Source organism: Coregonus clupeaformis, unplaced genomic scaffold (assembly GCF_020615455.1).
Source record: "Coregonus clupeaformis isolate EN_2021a unplaced genomic scaffold, ASM2061545v1 scaf1074, whole genome shotgun sequence".
Taxonomy (NCBI): Eukaryota; Metazoa; Chordata; class Actinopteri; order Salmoniformes; family Salmonidae; genus Coregonus; species Coregonus clupeaformis.
In genome coordinates, this window is record NW_025534528.1 from 55,087 (window position 1) to 71,471 (window position 16,385).

Consider the following 16,385-nt stretch of genomic DNA (forward strand, 5'->3'; position numbering starts at 1 on the left):
CAAGTTGCCCTTTTTTTTTTACTGAGCTGTGAGAGTAATTCTTGGAGACTCCATCCTCTTCCTCTTCTTTTGCTTAGAAAATAGAACAGAAGTCTGTTAGGAGGTCCTAGTGTTTTCTTCGTATATATAAAAAGAAAATGTCCCTTTTGCCCAGCTCACAGGGTTTGTTATGACCGTTTTTTCCTTGAGGATTCTTGGCCACGTACCTAGTGTTGTCCTTTTGAAGGATCCTTTTTGCCCAGCTCAAAGAGGCTGCTGTTTTTCTTTTGAAGGACTCTGTTTTACAGTTTGAGGCTCGCAATGGGAGTCCAACACATCATGATAGTATAAAGTGTGGGTAGAAACCAAAGCAGTGTGGGAGGGCACAGCCAGGTATTTTCCTAAATGACAGTAGTGTAGCGCCCAGCACTAAAACACACCACGCCATGCCAGCACGCCAATCTGAGGGGATCAGGGGTCAGAGTTTAACCCAGGATCATCCAGAGTTCATGATCCTGAACGGGCCACTCTGATTGAACAATGTATACCTGAAAACATCAAATCAAAACCGCTCCATGTCCACCACCTGACACGTCCGGTCAATGTCCGTCCATTCATAGGCTGGACTCTTTGGGCGGGAAGTCCACGTTGGTCACCATGGTGACGACAGTGACGATCTCCTCGGGGGCGATGATGTTGGTCTGGCGTTGCATCTGGATGATGCGTTGCTCCACGCAGCCCGCCGAGAGGCGTGCCTCCGCCTCGTGATCCCAGCACTCATCGATGGTCTCACACAGCATCACCATGCCCTGGGACAAGCATAAGAGTATATATAGGGTCATTTAAGCAGAAGCAGAAGCTTGAACCCATAACCCTGATGTTGCTAGCTCTATGCTCTAACCCAGTGGTTTCCAACCTTTTTCGGTTACTGTACCACCAACTGAATTTTGCTACTTAAGTAGTTTTTTGTGATATCTGTACATTACTATTTCTATTTTTGCCAACTTTTCTTTTACTTGAAGAAAATAAATGTACCTTTTACTACATACATTTTCCCTGACACCCAAAAGTACTCGTTACATTTTGACAAGAAAATGGTCCAATTCATGCACTTATCAAGAGAACATCCCTGGTCACCTCTACTGCCTCTGATCTGGTGGACTCACTAAACACAAATGTTTTGTTTGTAAATTATGTCTGAGTGTTGGAGTGTGCCCCTGGCTATCCGTCAATAAAAATAAATAAATAGACAATTGTGCCGTCTGGTTTGCTTAATATAAGGAATGTGAAATGATTTCTACTTTTACTTTTAATACTTAAGTATATTTTAGCAATTCCATTTACTTTTGATATTTAAGTATATTTAAAACCAAATACTTTTAGACTTTTACTCAAGTAGTATTTTACTGGGTGACTTTCACTTTTACTTGAGTCATTTTCTTTAAAAGGTTTCTTTACTGTTACTCAAGTATGACAATTGAGTACTTTTCCCACCACTGATCCTCACTCACCGCGTGTTTCTGCCAGCACTCTCTGAGGCTTGGCCGTAGCTTCTTGTGGACCACCACCTCCTGCATGTCCTCTAGAGACGGGTGCTGTCCCACCTCCTCCTCGAAGGGCAGTGTGTACTCATCCACAGGACCTGCAACAAAACACACACACACACAGCGTGAGATACAGAGAAAACACACACACCAGCAGAGAAACCACACACACACAGTGACTCCTTTTGGGATCACATTCGGCACCGTAGGTATTCTGGTCGCTTCCGTCAGCTCTACATGGAGTCAGCAGTCGGCCTTGTCCCCGAGTCATTGATCCTTACTGAGACGCACAAGGTCAACATAACCGTTGCAAACACACGAGGACACACACACACGGATTTCCTTCTCACCGTCTGCAGCGGTGCAGCGAGCGGCCAGCTCCCACAGCACCAGCCCCATGGCGTACATGTCTATCCTCAGGAAGGAGTCTCTCTGGAAGTTGATGGCCCCCTCCAGCACCTCAGGGGCCATGTAGCGCCTCGTGCCCACCTGGAGAAGCACAACACAAGGCTACAAGGTCACACTCTGTCTCATGTCAACAACACACTGCCTTAAGGTCATAGTTCACTCCGGAATCAACGTTTGTCCGATATTCACACACCTCTTACGGACCTCAATGTGGGATATTACACCGTTTTTTGAAGTCTGAAAATGTATTTGATTTTGAAGTGAACTACTGTATCACTACATTTGTGGATAATGTATTCACCGATTCTGCTCTTTCTGCAGGTTAATACAGCATCAGAATAACCAGCATCATTATTTTACCTGGCCGTGGGTATCTCCTGCTGACTTCCCAGCTTCAAACTTCAGGGCCAGGCCGAAGTCCGCTATGCAGGCTGTCAGGTTGTTCTTTAGAAGCACGTTCTTACTCTTGATGTCCCTGTTGGAGCCAGAGAGAGAGAGCGATAGAGAGAGAGAGGGAGATAAGAAAACAGCAGACAGAGGAACAAGCAATCGAGGAGTGGGCCTCAATTCTATTGATGTGATGGAATGTATTTGTTCTACCAGCTGTCAGCGCTCCGGTCAATGTGTTCTGTTGTATCATATTTGCCTGTGTGTCTGTTTTTGTCCCTGTGACCTATGCTGGTGACAAACCCAATTTTCCCCCTGTGGGGAACAATAACGCTTTTTTGATTCAGGGTAGGACCGGGCCGGCCGATACCATCCTCCACCCACCTGTGTGCGACGGCAAGGGCTTGTGTCCGTCCTTCCAGCCCGGGGATGTCCTCGTGGAGATAGGCCAGGCCACGGGCCAAGGTCTGGGAGATGTGGCACAGCTCGTTCCACGACACCACGTTGGCCTTCAGGTAATCAGTCAGAGAGCCCTGTGGGGGAAACACAATTAGTGTTAGTAGTTGTGGTAACACTGTCCAACCACTGGAGGGCAGACAACCCGCTTCAGGGGCTGACCCTGTGCTGCTTCCAGCCTCTTGGTATATGTGTAGCAGAGGAGGCTGGTGGGAGGAGCTATAAGGGGATGGGCTTATTGTAATGGCTGGAATGGAATTAATGGAATAGAGTCAGACAAGTGGTTTCCATTTGTTTGATGTGGAACCATTTATTCCATTTCAGTCATTACAATAGTCCATCCTATAGCTCCTCCCACCAGCCTCCTGTGGTGTGTGGTGTCTGGTCGGTTGTGGTTTTAAGAACAAATAGACCAGGGTTCCCCAAATGGCGGCCCGCGGGACAATTTTTATTTGAGACGAGGTGTGGGTGAACGGATGTCTTCAATATTATTCTACAATGTAGAAAATAGTAAAAATAAAGGAAAACACTTGAATGAGTAGGTGTGTCCAAACTTTTGACTGGTACCATATCTGTTTGGGCTTCTTGCGGTCAATTTGCAATCTACAAATTATTTGTAAATATGTTCCGGCCCACTGACCATCCGCTCAAGAAAAAATCACCCCGCCGCTGAATCTAGTTCATGATCCCTGAAATAGACAGATGTCAATTTGGATGGACAATGAAGTTGTATACGTACGTTGTCGTGATAGGCTGTGATGAGCCAGAGGTCTATGTCCATGTTGTTGTCTCTCTTCTCCACGCCGATGAAGTGGAGCAGGTTCTCGTGTTTCATCCCACTCAGGCTGTAGATCTCATACTCGTTCTGCCACGACAGCTTGTCCTGCAGGCCACACACCAACACACAACATTAGGTCCTCTGTAGCTCAGGTGGTAGAGCATGGCGCTTGCAACGGCAAGATTGTGGGTTCGACTCCCAGGACCACCCATATGTAAAATGTTTGCACACATGACTAAGTCGCTTTGGATAAAAGCATCTGCTAAATGGCCTATATTATATTAGCTAATTCACCTTGTGTGATGTACAAATATGACATAAATCAAACACAATAACGTATACAGTGTTACCAATGACTCCCGAGAACAGTACTACAGTGTTTCACTTCAGTGTGCCATAAAACATGAGGATCAAGCCAACTTTCTAAAACAGAGCTAAATTGTAACCAAACGACCAATCTATCAAAATTAATTATATAAAGTCATTTTTATATCAACAGTGTACCTCAACATCCAACTCATACCTGAATGGGGAAGACCTTGACAGCCACGTAGTCGTTGAGGAGCTGAGCCTTCCACACACAGCCGAAGCGCCCCCTGGCTTTGATCTCGATCAACTGCAACGGCTTCTGCCCCATGATGGGAGAGGGAGGGGTGTGTGGCCCCAGTGGGTCCTGTAGGAGAGGGCAGACAGGAAGACAGATAGACAGCAGGTTGGTACAGGGATCAATGAAAACACTAATACGCTCTGTACTACTGCTGTGCCATAGGGGCTACAACTCAGTGTTGGGCTCAATTCAATTTCAATTCAGTCAATTGATTCAGGAGGTAAATTGAAATGCCAATTCTAATTTCCACTATTGCTTCTCAGTTGAGAATAGTGGCGAAAGAACAGGTGCATGTCCTCACAGTATTCAGTCACCACATGAGGCTGATACACCGGATACAATTTTATTGTATCTAATTAGTTCCGTCATTGCGCTAGCAGGAACAGTCCTTTTAAACTCTAAAAGCTGTGTAATTGCTGGGCACACACTTGGGAAGACAGATCATTATTAAAAAGAGTCCAGACTAGATAAGACATTGATGGGAACCTGATGAGATTTATCTGAAAGATTTTTATCAAGGAAGCCTGTATTAATTAGAGTGGTGTGAGCGTTTAAAACACTGTCCGCGATGCCAAGGTTGTGGGTTCGATTCCCATGGGGGAACAGTACGAAAAACAAAGTATGAAAATGTATGCAGTCGATCTGGGTAAGAGTGTCTGATAAATGACTGAAACTATATAAGTTGAATGCAACGGTGGTAGAGAGGATGGCTCCCTATGTATAGGACTCTGGTCAAAAGTAGTGCACTATATAGGGAATAGGGTGCCTATTGGGGCGCACCCAGAGTCTTCTCAACGATATCTCAAGGACTTCACAGGGCATTAGCACGGGTCAGTCCTACTGTCTTATCAAAGAAATGGACTGACATCCGTTTTCAATTAGATCATTCCATGTTATTAAAGGCCTATTTGAAGACCAAGGGTATCTTTTACAAATCCTCCCACATAAAAGGTAGAGTAAATAAGAGACAGAGGAGAAGAGAGGAGAGGTCTGGGACTTAGATGAAGCTAGGTAATAAAGAGAGGGGCCTTAGATTGTTGGGATGTGTCCCAAATGTTTCTCCATTTTCGGAACTACTTTTGACCAAGGCCTACAGTGGCTTGCCAAAGTATTCACCCCCCTTGGCATTTTTCCTATTTTGTTCCCTTACAACCTGGAATGAAAAATGATTTTTTTGGGGGGGTTTGTGTCATTTGATTTACACAACATGCCTACCACTTTGAAGATGCAAAATATTTTTTCTTGTGAAACAAACTCTACCAAGTCAATACTTTGTAGAGCCACCTTTTGCAGCAATTACAGCTGCAAGTCTCTTGGGGTATGTCTCTATAAGCTTGGCACATCTAGCCACTGGGATTTTTGCCCATTCTTCAAGGCAAAACTGCTCCAGCTCCTTCAAGTTGGATGGGTTCCGCTTGGTGTACAGCAATCTTTAAGTCATACCACAGATTCTCAATTGGATTGAGGTCTGGGCTTTGACTAGGCCATTCCAAGACATTTAAATGTTTCTAATTAAACCACTCGAGTGTGGCTTTAGCAGTATGCTTAGGGTCATTGTCCTGTTGAAAGGTGAACCTCCGTCCCAGTCTCAAATCTCTGGAAGACTGAAACAGGTTTCCCTCAAGAATTTCCCTGTATTTAGCACCATCCATCATTCCTTCAATTCTGACCAGTTTCCCAGTCCCTGCCGATGAAAAACATCCCCACAGCATGATGCTGCCACCACCATGCTTCACTGTGGGGATGGTGTTCTCGGGGTGATGAAGGTGTTGGGTTTGCGCCAGACATAGCGTTTTCCTTGATGGCCAAAAAGCTCAATTTTAGTCTCATCTGACCAGAGTACCTTCCATATGTTTGGGGAGTCTCCCACATGCCTTTTGGCGAACACCAAACGTGTTTGCTTATTTATTTTTTTAAGCAATGGCTTTTTTCTGGCCACTCTTCCGTAAAGCCCAGCTCTGTGGAGTGTATGGCTTAAAGTGGTCCTATGGACAGATACTCCAATCTCCGCTGTGGAGCTTTGCATCTCCTTCAGGGTTATCTTTGGTCTCTTTGTTGCCTCTGATTAATCCCTGCTTGCCAGGTCTGTGAGTTTTGGTGGGCGGCCCTCTCTTGGCAGGTTTGTTGTGGTGCCATATTCTTTCCATTTTTTTATAATCTATGTAATTGTGCTCCGTGGGATGTTCAAAGTTTCGGATATTGTTTTATAACCCAACCCTGATCTGTACTCCTCCACAACTTTGTCCCTGACCTGTCTGGAGAGCTCCTTGGTCTTCATGGTGCCGCTTGCTTGGTGGTGCCCCTTGCTTAGTGGTGTTGCAGACTCTGGGGCCTTTCAGAACAGGTGTATATATACTGAGATCATGTGACAGATCATGTGACACTTAGATTGCACACAGGTGGACTTTATTTAACTAATTATGTGACTTCTGAAGGTAATTGGTTGCACCAGATCTTATTTAGGGGCTTCATAGCAAAGGGGGGTGAATACATATGCACGCACCACTTTTCTGTTATTTATTTTTTATAATTTTTTGAAACAAGTAATTTCTTTTCATTTAACTTCACCAATTTGGACTATTTTGTGTATGTCACATGAAATCCAAATAAAAATCAATTTAAATTACAGGTTGTAATGCAACAAAATAGGAAAAACGCCAAGGGGGATGAATACTTTTTCAAAGCACTGTATATGGCTCTTGTCAAAAGTAGTGCACTATATAAGCTAGAGGGTGCCATTTGGGATGCAGACGTGATCTGCAGGGTTGAAAACAAGGAGGGTGTGGCAGTGGCTGCTGTCAGATGTAATGCCATGTATATAGCATATTTATATCTGGGTACTGTATCGCATGAAGAGCAACCTGATATGAGTGGCCTGGATGGGTCATGCCTCTCCCTCTGTGGGGTGGTGGCTTAGGGCAGGGTAAGTCTCATATCAACAAAGTGGTAGAGGGAGCAAGTGTTACAAATTGTGTGTGTGTTCCAAATATAAAATGGGTCAAGTCAGCTGGTCCTCTGGATTAAACTAATCACTTCCATGTGTGACTTTCGAGAGAGAGTAAGATGTCACCATCAATGTGGCGCCCCAAAACAGAACAATACGTAGTGGCTGGTTCAATGTCCACTGGAGGGCATGGCCACCATTGACGGAGAGAGGAACAAGTGAGCGGGTGGGAGGGGAGGTTGGGGCAAACTCTCGCTGCCATCAACAGCCAGCCAGGCAACAGCTCTGACATTGGCCACGGTCTCTGTAAACACATCAGACGCCTGCCTGCCCTACATACTTACGCTTGACTTTTCCTCCCCATAGTTTCAATAATTCATCAGACGCTTGAATGCTGAGTCGTAAAAAGCAGGATTGAAAACCATATTGTGTTTAATGGAGAGACGCCCTGGCGCTAATAAAAGGCCCTCAATAGAATTCCACCCCGTTTATGATGTTTTGAAAAAGGAGATAAAAAAAAAACAAAACAATTGTGTTGTTTATTTACGGGCGATTTACGATCTGGTCCGTCCTTGGTGGTGGTAAGAGGGTTATGAATCTTGGTGTGTGTCCTGATTGAAACCCCTATTCGCTATATAGTGGACTACTGTTGACCAGAGCCCTATGGACCCTGGTGAAAAGTAGGGCACAGTATATGGGATAGGGTGCCATTTGGGAGGCAACCTTGGCTAGCAATGTAGCAATACACGTGACAAGGAGTGATCGCATTGAAGGACTGTTTTGTTTCTAAAAGCCCTAAGTCCTCAGGAACCATGACACAGCCAAGGAGGCTAAGGAGCATTCATAATAGATACCAGCTGTACCACAGGACAATTGGGAGGAGGTCAGCCTAGGTAACCCTGTTGATGAGGTGAGGGCAATTCTATCAGATCCACTGACTGTCTAAAGACCTAGGCTGAGTCTCAAATGGCACCATATTCTCTATATAGTGCACTACTTTTGACTGGGGCCCATGAGCTCTGGTCAAAAGTAGAGCACTATTTAGGGAATAGGGTGCCAATTGGGACGCACCCCTAGACCTGCGTCAGTGGCAGACAGTTCAAGTAAAGCACTACAAAAGCAGGAGCAGCATCTCTTTCTCTAGAACTGTTATGATCTGGGCTGTGTACAGTAACCAGTCAGTCAGTGTCACCTGACCCAGGCGCCGTTCACGAGTTGGTTGGGGCTGAATGGCGTGCATTACACTTTGTCAGCACACCACACTGTACCACAGGAAATAAAATAAAATCTGACGTCATCTGCACACACCCACCCACCCTGATGTATGAGGCCTTCAAACAATCAAACATCTCAGCTACTTCAATTACAGCAATTGACTTATGACATTGAAAGCGCCACATGCTGCTGGGGGTTAACAATAGTCCTTTGTTGCAAACGTTGGCTAAATGTTGACCAGTGCCACATCAAAGGCCATATTTGTATTTAAATTGGTCCAATGCCTCTTTCATCCATGTATTAGCACAAGACATGGACTGCGTCCCAAATGTCACTGTATTCCCTACATAGTACACTACTTTTGACTAGAACCCTATGGGCCCTGGGCAAAAGTAGTGCACTATATAGAGAATAAGGTTTCATTTCAGAGGCAGCCTTTCCATATTCAATGGATTCCAACCCCTCTTTCATTTATATGTTGGCACAAGACATCTTAGTAGCTACCCTTGGTTGCATTGCAACAGACAAAATGTGCAAAATATTATCATCAAATGTAGACATCCATGCTAATAGAATGCATTTAGTACATTGACTGATTCATGCACTTTGTTTGGTCATTGGTTGATTCCAGTGTATTTTGCATTACGAAGGATAAAATAATACATGATCGTCCATGCAAAAATATAATTAAAAACATCCATAAAAGCAATGATGACTCACATATAAAGAGGACATTTAAAAAAAATAGACAAAATAAAGCCATCCCAAATAAATAAAACAACAATCGGGAAGCAGTCAGAAATTAAATGGGCCCAGTTATCAAGCTCCCTCCCAACCAAAACCCACTGAAATTGAAAAGTGTTGGAGTTTAATTAAACTTATCTTACCTCTATCATTATATGAAAGGCGTGCTTGTTATAGGATAGAAAAGAGGCAAAAAAAAATTATTGTTTTCAGTGAGGGAGGTGAATCCAGGTGAATCCAGGTGAAAGCTATGATCCCTTATTGATGTCACCTGTTAAATCCACTTCAATCAGTGTAGATAAAGGGGAGAAGACAGGTTAAACGGGGTACGGTAGTAGGTGCCAGGCGCACCGGTTTGTGTCAAGAACTGCAACGCTGCTGGGTTTTTCACTCTCAACAGTTTCCCGGTATCAAGAATGGTCCACCACCCAAAGGACATCCAGCCAACTTGACAACTTTGGGAAGCATTGGAGTCAAAATGGGCCAGCATTCCTGTGGAACGCTTTTGACACCTTGTAGAGTCAATGCCCCGACGAATTGAGGCTGTTCTGAGGGCAAAAGGGGGGAGCTGCAACTCAATAATAGGAAGGTATTCTTAATGTTTGTACACTCAGTGTAGGCTAGTATAGAAGTTAAAAGTATAGAGTACTAATAGAGTACTAATAGAGTACTAATAGAGCAGCCATCTCCTTTTTTTTTATACTCAACTGTCTTTATACAGATGTAGGATCTTAATTTGATCACCCTGTTGCACGAGAATTTTCAAATTAAAACTTGATTTTCTCTCACAAAAAAATGTATCAACCCCTACAAAAATGTCCTTTAATTATAATCCACATTTCCTGTTGCTACAGGATTATTTTCCTGCTGTAGCAAACTGGCTCAAATTAAGATACTACATCTGTGCGCGATCGTGATTGTGATTGTGGTGACCCTTGAAAGGTTGCCAATCCCTTCTTGGCCACTCTCACTCTGTAACAAAGCACAGTAAGTGTTTACCTTTAAAAAGGCTCATTAATAATGCAGAGGCCTCAGCTCAAGTTCTATACAGTAAGACGGGTGGTTAGGAGAGTGGCTGCTGTGCCCAAGCAGGACAGTCCTAATTGACGCCCTGTCAGAACCAGCCCTGGGCCTGTGTATGTATGTACTGCTTCTAGACTCTCTGGCAACCTCTAGGACACGGGCTAACGGTGTCCTAGCATTTCCTACATTCCATTGTTCTGTTCATAACAAATAGATGGATGCTCTTAATATACAGTGCATGTAAAAAGTATTTGCCCCCTTTCTAATTTTCTCTATATTTGTGATACTGAATGTTATCAGATCTTCAACCAAAACCTAATATTAGATAAAGGGAACATAAGTGAACAAATAACACAACAATTACATATTTATTTCATTAATTTCATAAATAAATATGCAACACCAATTTGTGTGAAAGTAATTGCCTTACATTCAATACTGGTTGGCCATTTAGCCGCAACGACTCAACCAAATGCTTCGTAGTTTGATCAGTCTCTCACGTCGCTGTGGAGGAATTTTGGCCCACTCTTCCATCGCAGAACTGCTTAACTCAGTGATCGTGTGGGTTTTCAAGCGCATGAACTGCTCGTTTCAAGTCCTGCCACAACATCTCAATTGGGATTAGGTCTGGACTTTGACTGTTCCAAAACCTCAAATTTGTTGCTTTTTAGCAATTTTCATGTAGACTTGATTGTGTGTTTTGGATCATTGTCTTGCTGCATGACCCAGCTGCGCTTCAGCTTCAGCTAACAGACGGATGGTCCGACATTCTCCTGTAGAATTCTCTGATACAAGCAGAATTCATGGTTCCTTCTATTAAGGCAAGTCGTCCAGGTCTGAGGCAGCAAAGCATCCCAAACCATCACACACCACCACCATGCTTGACCTTTGGTATGATGTTCTTACTGTGGAATGCAGTGTTTGGTTTTCGCCAGGCATAATGGGACCCATCTCGTCCAAAATGTTGACTCAAGTTTGCCAAAAAGCACCTGGATGATCATCAAGACTCTTGGAATAACGTTCTATGGACAGATGATTCAAAAGTATAACTTTTTGGACGACATGGTTCCAGTAATGCCTGGCGAAAACCAAACTCTGCATTCCACAGTAAGAACATCATACCAAAGGTCAAGCATGGTGGTGGTGGTGTGATGGTTTGGGGATGCTTTGCTGCCTCAGGACCTGGACGACTTGCCTTAATAGAAGGAACCATGAATTCTGCTCTGTATCAGAGAATTCTACAGGAGAATGTCAGACCATCCGTCTGTGAGCTGAAGCTGAAGCGTAGCTGGGTCATGCAGCAAGACAATGATCCAAAACACACAATCAAGTCTACATGAAAATTGCTAAAAAGCAACACATTTGAGGTTTTGGAATGGCCTAGTCAAAGTCCAGACGTAATCCCAATTGAGATGTTGTAGCAGGACTGAAACGAGCAGTTCAGGGCTTGAAAACCCACACGTCACTGAGTTAAAGCAGTTCTGCATGGAAGAGTAAAATTCCTCCACAGCGACGTGAGAGACGATCAACAACTACAGGAAGCATTTGGTTGAGTCATTGCAGCTAAAGGTGGCACAACCAGTTATTGAGTGTAAGGGGGCAATTACTTTTTTCACATAGGGGAATTGGGTGTTGCATATCTTTTGTTTATGAAATGAATTAAATAAATATGTAATTGTTGGGTTATTTGTTCACTTATGTTCCCTTTCTCTAACATTAGGTTTTAGTTGAAGATCTGAGTAACACTCAGTATCACAAATATGCAAAAGTAGGAAAATTTGAAAGGGGGCAAATACTTTTTCATAGCACTGTACATTCTCCAGGCTCACCTCACCTGTGTGTCACGGCTGCTTGTCTGGCTACAGCAGAGCTTTAAATGAACCCACATAGGGCAAATGATACGGAGGGGACGCTTTTTTGGAACAAATCAGACATGACAAAGTGATTAAGAGTCGAAGTGGGCGAGTTTAGTCCGGTGTCAGAGATCAGCTGCTCACAAGGCACGGCAATCAGCACTTCTGTTCAAAGGAGATGTGTTATGGATTAAACATGGATGCTTTAAGGGCCCATGGTTAGAGCCAGCCTCCAGGGGAGGGAGAGAGAGAGGGGAAGGGGGGAGACGGGGGAGAGAGGGAGAGAGAGCCTGACTGCATTATTTATTTGTTTGTGTTTTTCCCCCTCACTCTCCCTTTCAGGCCCTAAACCTCACCCTGGGTGCTCTCCTCCATGGCATCGTGGCCATGTATTGCTGGGCTAGGGGAGGCCAGAATAGTCCCAGCTCACCCCAGAAATAGATGACAAACACAGGGAGCCTGCCTGGCCCTGGGGTGGAAATGGAGGCCGAGGAGTGGGGTTAGGACACACTGTTCTGTATGACACAGTAACCAAGCACAGCAACCAAACACTTCCGGCATTGTGGGCTCCCTCTCAAACACACTGCAAAGGGGCAACAAGCGGAGGGAAGGCAGTGGCAGTGTTCTGGTGACATTTGTGTTTATTGAACGGGTTTACAAAGAGCTGTACAGGAGCAAGCTTGAGGGAGCCACCCTTGTCCGACCTATGAGCACAGAGCCCTGTCCTCAGTGAGCTTAACCAGGAGGGGTGAACAAACGACAGCTTTGTGTGTGTCCGTCGTGTGCCTGTGTGTGTGTCCACAGTAAGGACTTCGAGTGCTGAGCAGATACACATTTCACAGTGTTAGTGGCAGGCTGTGCCCACATACACTGCACGGGACCACACGCACACACACACACTACCGCACACAGTCTGAGTTGGGGCTAGGCTTCCTGTCACTCTCCAGCTAATCACATTTGTGTTCAGTTCAGATCAGCAAGTTCCAATGTTCTCTTCTGCCATCCATTGTTTTTGCATCCGTTTTTCTTGGAAATGTTAGTGAGTCACTCCTATATCAACATTAAAATACCAAGCACCGAGGAGTGCGTCTTCCATTTATTCTGTACAGCCGAGACAAGTATGACGAATCATCGGACATCACACGCACACACACACACACTCTTCAGTCTTACCTGTGTTGGCACCAGGACGGGCGGGTATGCCAGCTTGTGATGACGGTACATCCAGAAGGAGAAGAGGACGATGGCGCGATGCCCATAATGGGCACCAGGGAGTACAGCAGGGTGTTGAACAGTTGAGGCTTCTGGGTAAACGGGTTGGAGGTCGCGTGGACGGGGGACGAAAATGAGAGGTAAGGGGGACATAAAGGCGCGGGAAGGGGGGAGGATGGTGGAAAGAGAGGGAAGGGGGGTTGGCGAGGAGAAGGCAGGAAGAAGGAGGGAGAGAGAATACACCTAATACAGGTATGCAAATGTACTTTGTTCCCCTCACATTTTCATCACGCCATACAAAATGGTATCAGAAGACTAGTAGTGCAACACTCTAAAAATAGTTCCAACACAGCACAACACATCTGGGAGGCTTCAACAAAATCCTCTAAATAGTGAGATTAATAGTAAAATGCAGTTCATGAGAATTTAAGCCAGCAGCCAAAAATAACCGCCTAAACAACCAAGTGACCCAAAAAACCAATAGCTAAGCCTTACTGTGCAGTACACCCACTTCTCATATCACAAAGATGTAGTATTCGATGTGATCAGCCACTCCTATGCTTTCACAGTTCTCTGCCATCACAGTTCTCTGCCATCACAGTTCTCTCCAGCACAGACACAGACTGTGGATTGCATTATTGTTGCGGTTTCCCTTCCTGTGACATTGAGGATGTCTGAGGCTGGGCTGGGTGGCCCCAATGGGCCACACTAGCTGCTACTGGCCCCCGTAGAGAGGGGGGACAGTGGCTAGCCTGGACACAAAGTTTCTAATTAAAGCAGTAGACCTATGGGCCCTGGTAAAGTAGAAGACCTTGTGTCTATAGTGTTTGTTGGGGAATTTGCCCCAGTGCCTCTTGGGTTAGGTTGGGTTATTCTTACTGACTTATTGTCTGTGTTTGGCTGAAAAACTGACAGAGGATGTGACATTACACCAGCTTCCTGTGTGTGAACTTACATGATGACTTACTTTGGACAGCCTGTGTATCGGGGGCTGTATAAGAACTTCTCGTTACACATGTTGCCTTCGCAGCTAGTAGAAGAAGACGTCCGGACTCTCTTCGTCTCCACACATTCACTACTGCAGCAGAGAGAAAGAAAGACAGAAAAAGAAACAAAAGAACACCTCTGTTACAAAGGTAGAGAGCTGAGTGCTGGCAGCCCTCCACTGAACCGATCCCTCTCTTTCTCTCGCCTTTCTTTCTCTCTCTGGAGAGGAAGAACTACATCTTTACAGGAAGAGACAGACAACCACTCTGACAAGTGCTGTAGTAGAAATGAGAAATAAAAGACAGGCCCTAAGCAGAGCTTTATGCACTATACTAAAAGCCAATTTAGGCTTGATCAAAATGTGGTCGGAGGCGCCGTATGGATGGTGTGACTCACTTGTTGGAGCCTCCGGAGATGTAGAGCCCAAATTGAGCTCCGTACGCATCGACGGTCCGCCTCTCAAATTTTGCAAATAGTGCCGCATTGACATGATTGGTTGAGGTAGGTGAGGGCGGGAGGTCCCTGTATAAACCCAAACTCACTTCCTTGACAACTTCCCTTCACAACAGCTTTGTGCTGAGCTTCGCGAAGCGCAAGAAGTATGAATTCCCTGACTTCTGCAGAGGCCGTATCACCAGCAAATTCTGCACGGCCAATGCAGACGTCGGAATGACCATGCAGCGCCTTTAAAGATGTACTAAGTCAACCGTCATACAAAGGACAGTATGACCTAAACTAATAAGTGTTAGTCACCATCTGCAGGAAAGGACTGAAGTACAGTGCTTCAGACCACCAACCCTTACACTTAACCACTAGCCTAAGTCTAAGAAGAATATATTCCATTTAGCAAATGCTTTTATCCAAAGGACTGTTTTCGTGCATACATTTTCACGTATCGGAGGTCCCGGGAATCAAACCCACTATCCAGAGCATTACAAGCGCCACTGCTCTACTAACTGAGCTACAGAGGACCACTAAGGACCACTAAGCCCTAAGTCTACCGTCTTGCCTCAGAATAAGACACTACCTAACCTGTCATAGCAAAGTTGACATCGTCCAGCCAGCAGCCCCTGCTTGACGATCTCGATGGTTCCCGAGGTGTTCTTCCAGGTGGCGAGCAATGGAGCCTCTTGTCCGTGTCTCCGTAGTAAGGCTCGATGCCACTGCGGTTGGTTCGCTCCTTCTCCCAGCCAGAGTTGTAGAAACGCACTCCTGTGTCTCCGAGCGACCCAGGATTGCACCCTACAGGACAGAGCAGGAGATACACAAGAAGAACAGGTCACTCACAGCCTGTATTCTACACACAGTGCATTCGGAAAGCATTCAGACCCCTTCACTTTTTCCACATTTTGTTGAGTTACAGCCTTATTCTAAAATTGATTAAAATAAATACAAATCCTCATCAATCTACACACAATACCCCATAATGGCAAGGCAAAAACCATTTGAAATTGTTGCTAATTATTAAAAAATATATATATAAAAATACCTTTATTTAGTGCATTCGACGCCTTGATTTTTTCACATTTTGTTACGTTACAACCTTATTCTAAAATTGATTAAATTACATTTTCCCTCAATCCCTACACCCAATACCACATAAGACAAAAAAAAAAATTCAGAACTTTTGCTATGAGTCCCCGAAATTGAGCTCAGGTGTATCCTGTTTCCATTGATCATCCTTGAGATGTTTTCTACAACTTAATTGGAGTCCACCTATGGTAAATTCAATTGATTGGACATGATTTGGAAAGGACACACCTGTCATATATAAGGTCCCACAGTTGACAGTGCATGTCAGAGAAAAAACCATGCATGAGGTCGAAGGAATTGTCCGTCGAGCTCCGAGACAGGATTGTGTCGAGGCACAGATCTGGGGGAAGGGACAAAACTTTCTGCAGCATTGAAGGTCCCCAAGAACACAGTGGCCTCATCATTCTTAAATGGAAGTTTGGAACCAACAAGACTCTTCCTAGAGCTGGCAGCCCGGCCAAACTGAGCAATCGGGGGAGAAGGGACCTTGGTCAGGAGGTGACCAAGAACCCGATGGTCACTCTGACAGAGCCAGAGTTCCCTCTGTGGAGAAGCTGGGAGAACCTTCCAAATGGTCAACCATCTCTGCAGCACTCCAACAATCGGCCTGTATGGTAGAGTGGCCAGACGGAAGCCACTCCTCAGTAAAAGACACATGACAGCCCGCTTGTTTGCCAAAAGGTACCTAAGGACTCTAGACCATGAGAAACAAGAT

The 16,385-nt window shown here is 44.9% G+C and overlaps 1 pseudogene; it reads right to left on the reverse strand.

Annotated features, from left to right (window-relative positions):
- Positions 1-339: 339 nt before the first annotated feature.
- LOC123486228 overlaps positions 340-16,385 on the reverse strand; it is a 50,198-nt pseudogene continuing 34,152 nt past the window's right edge.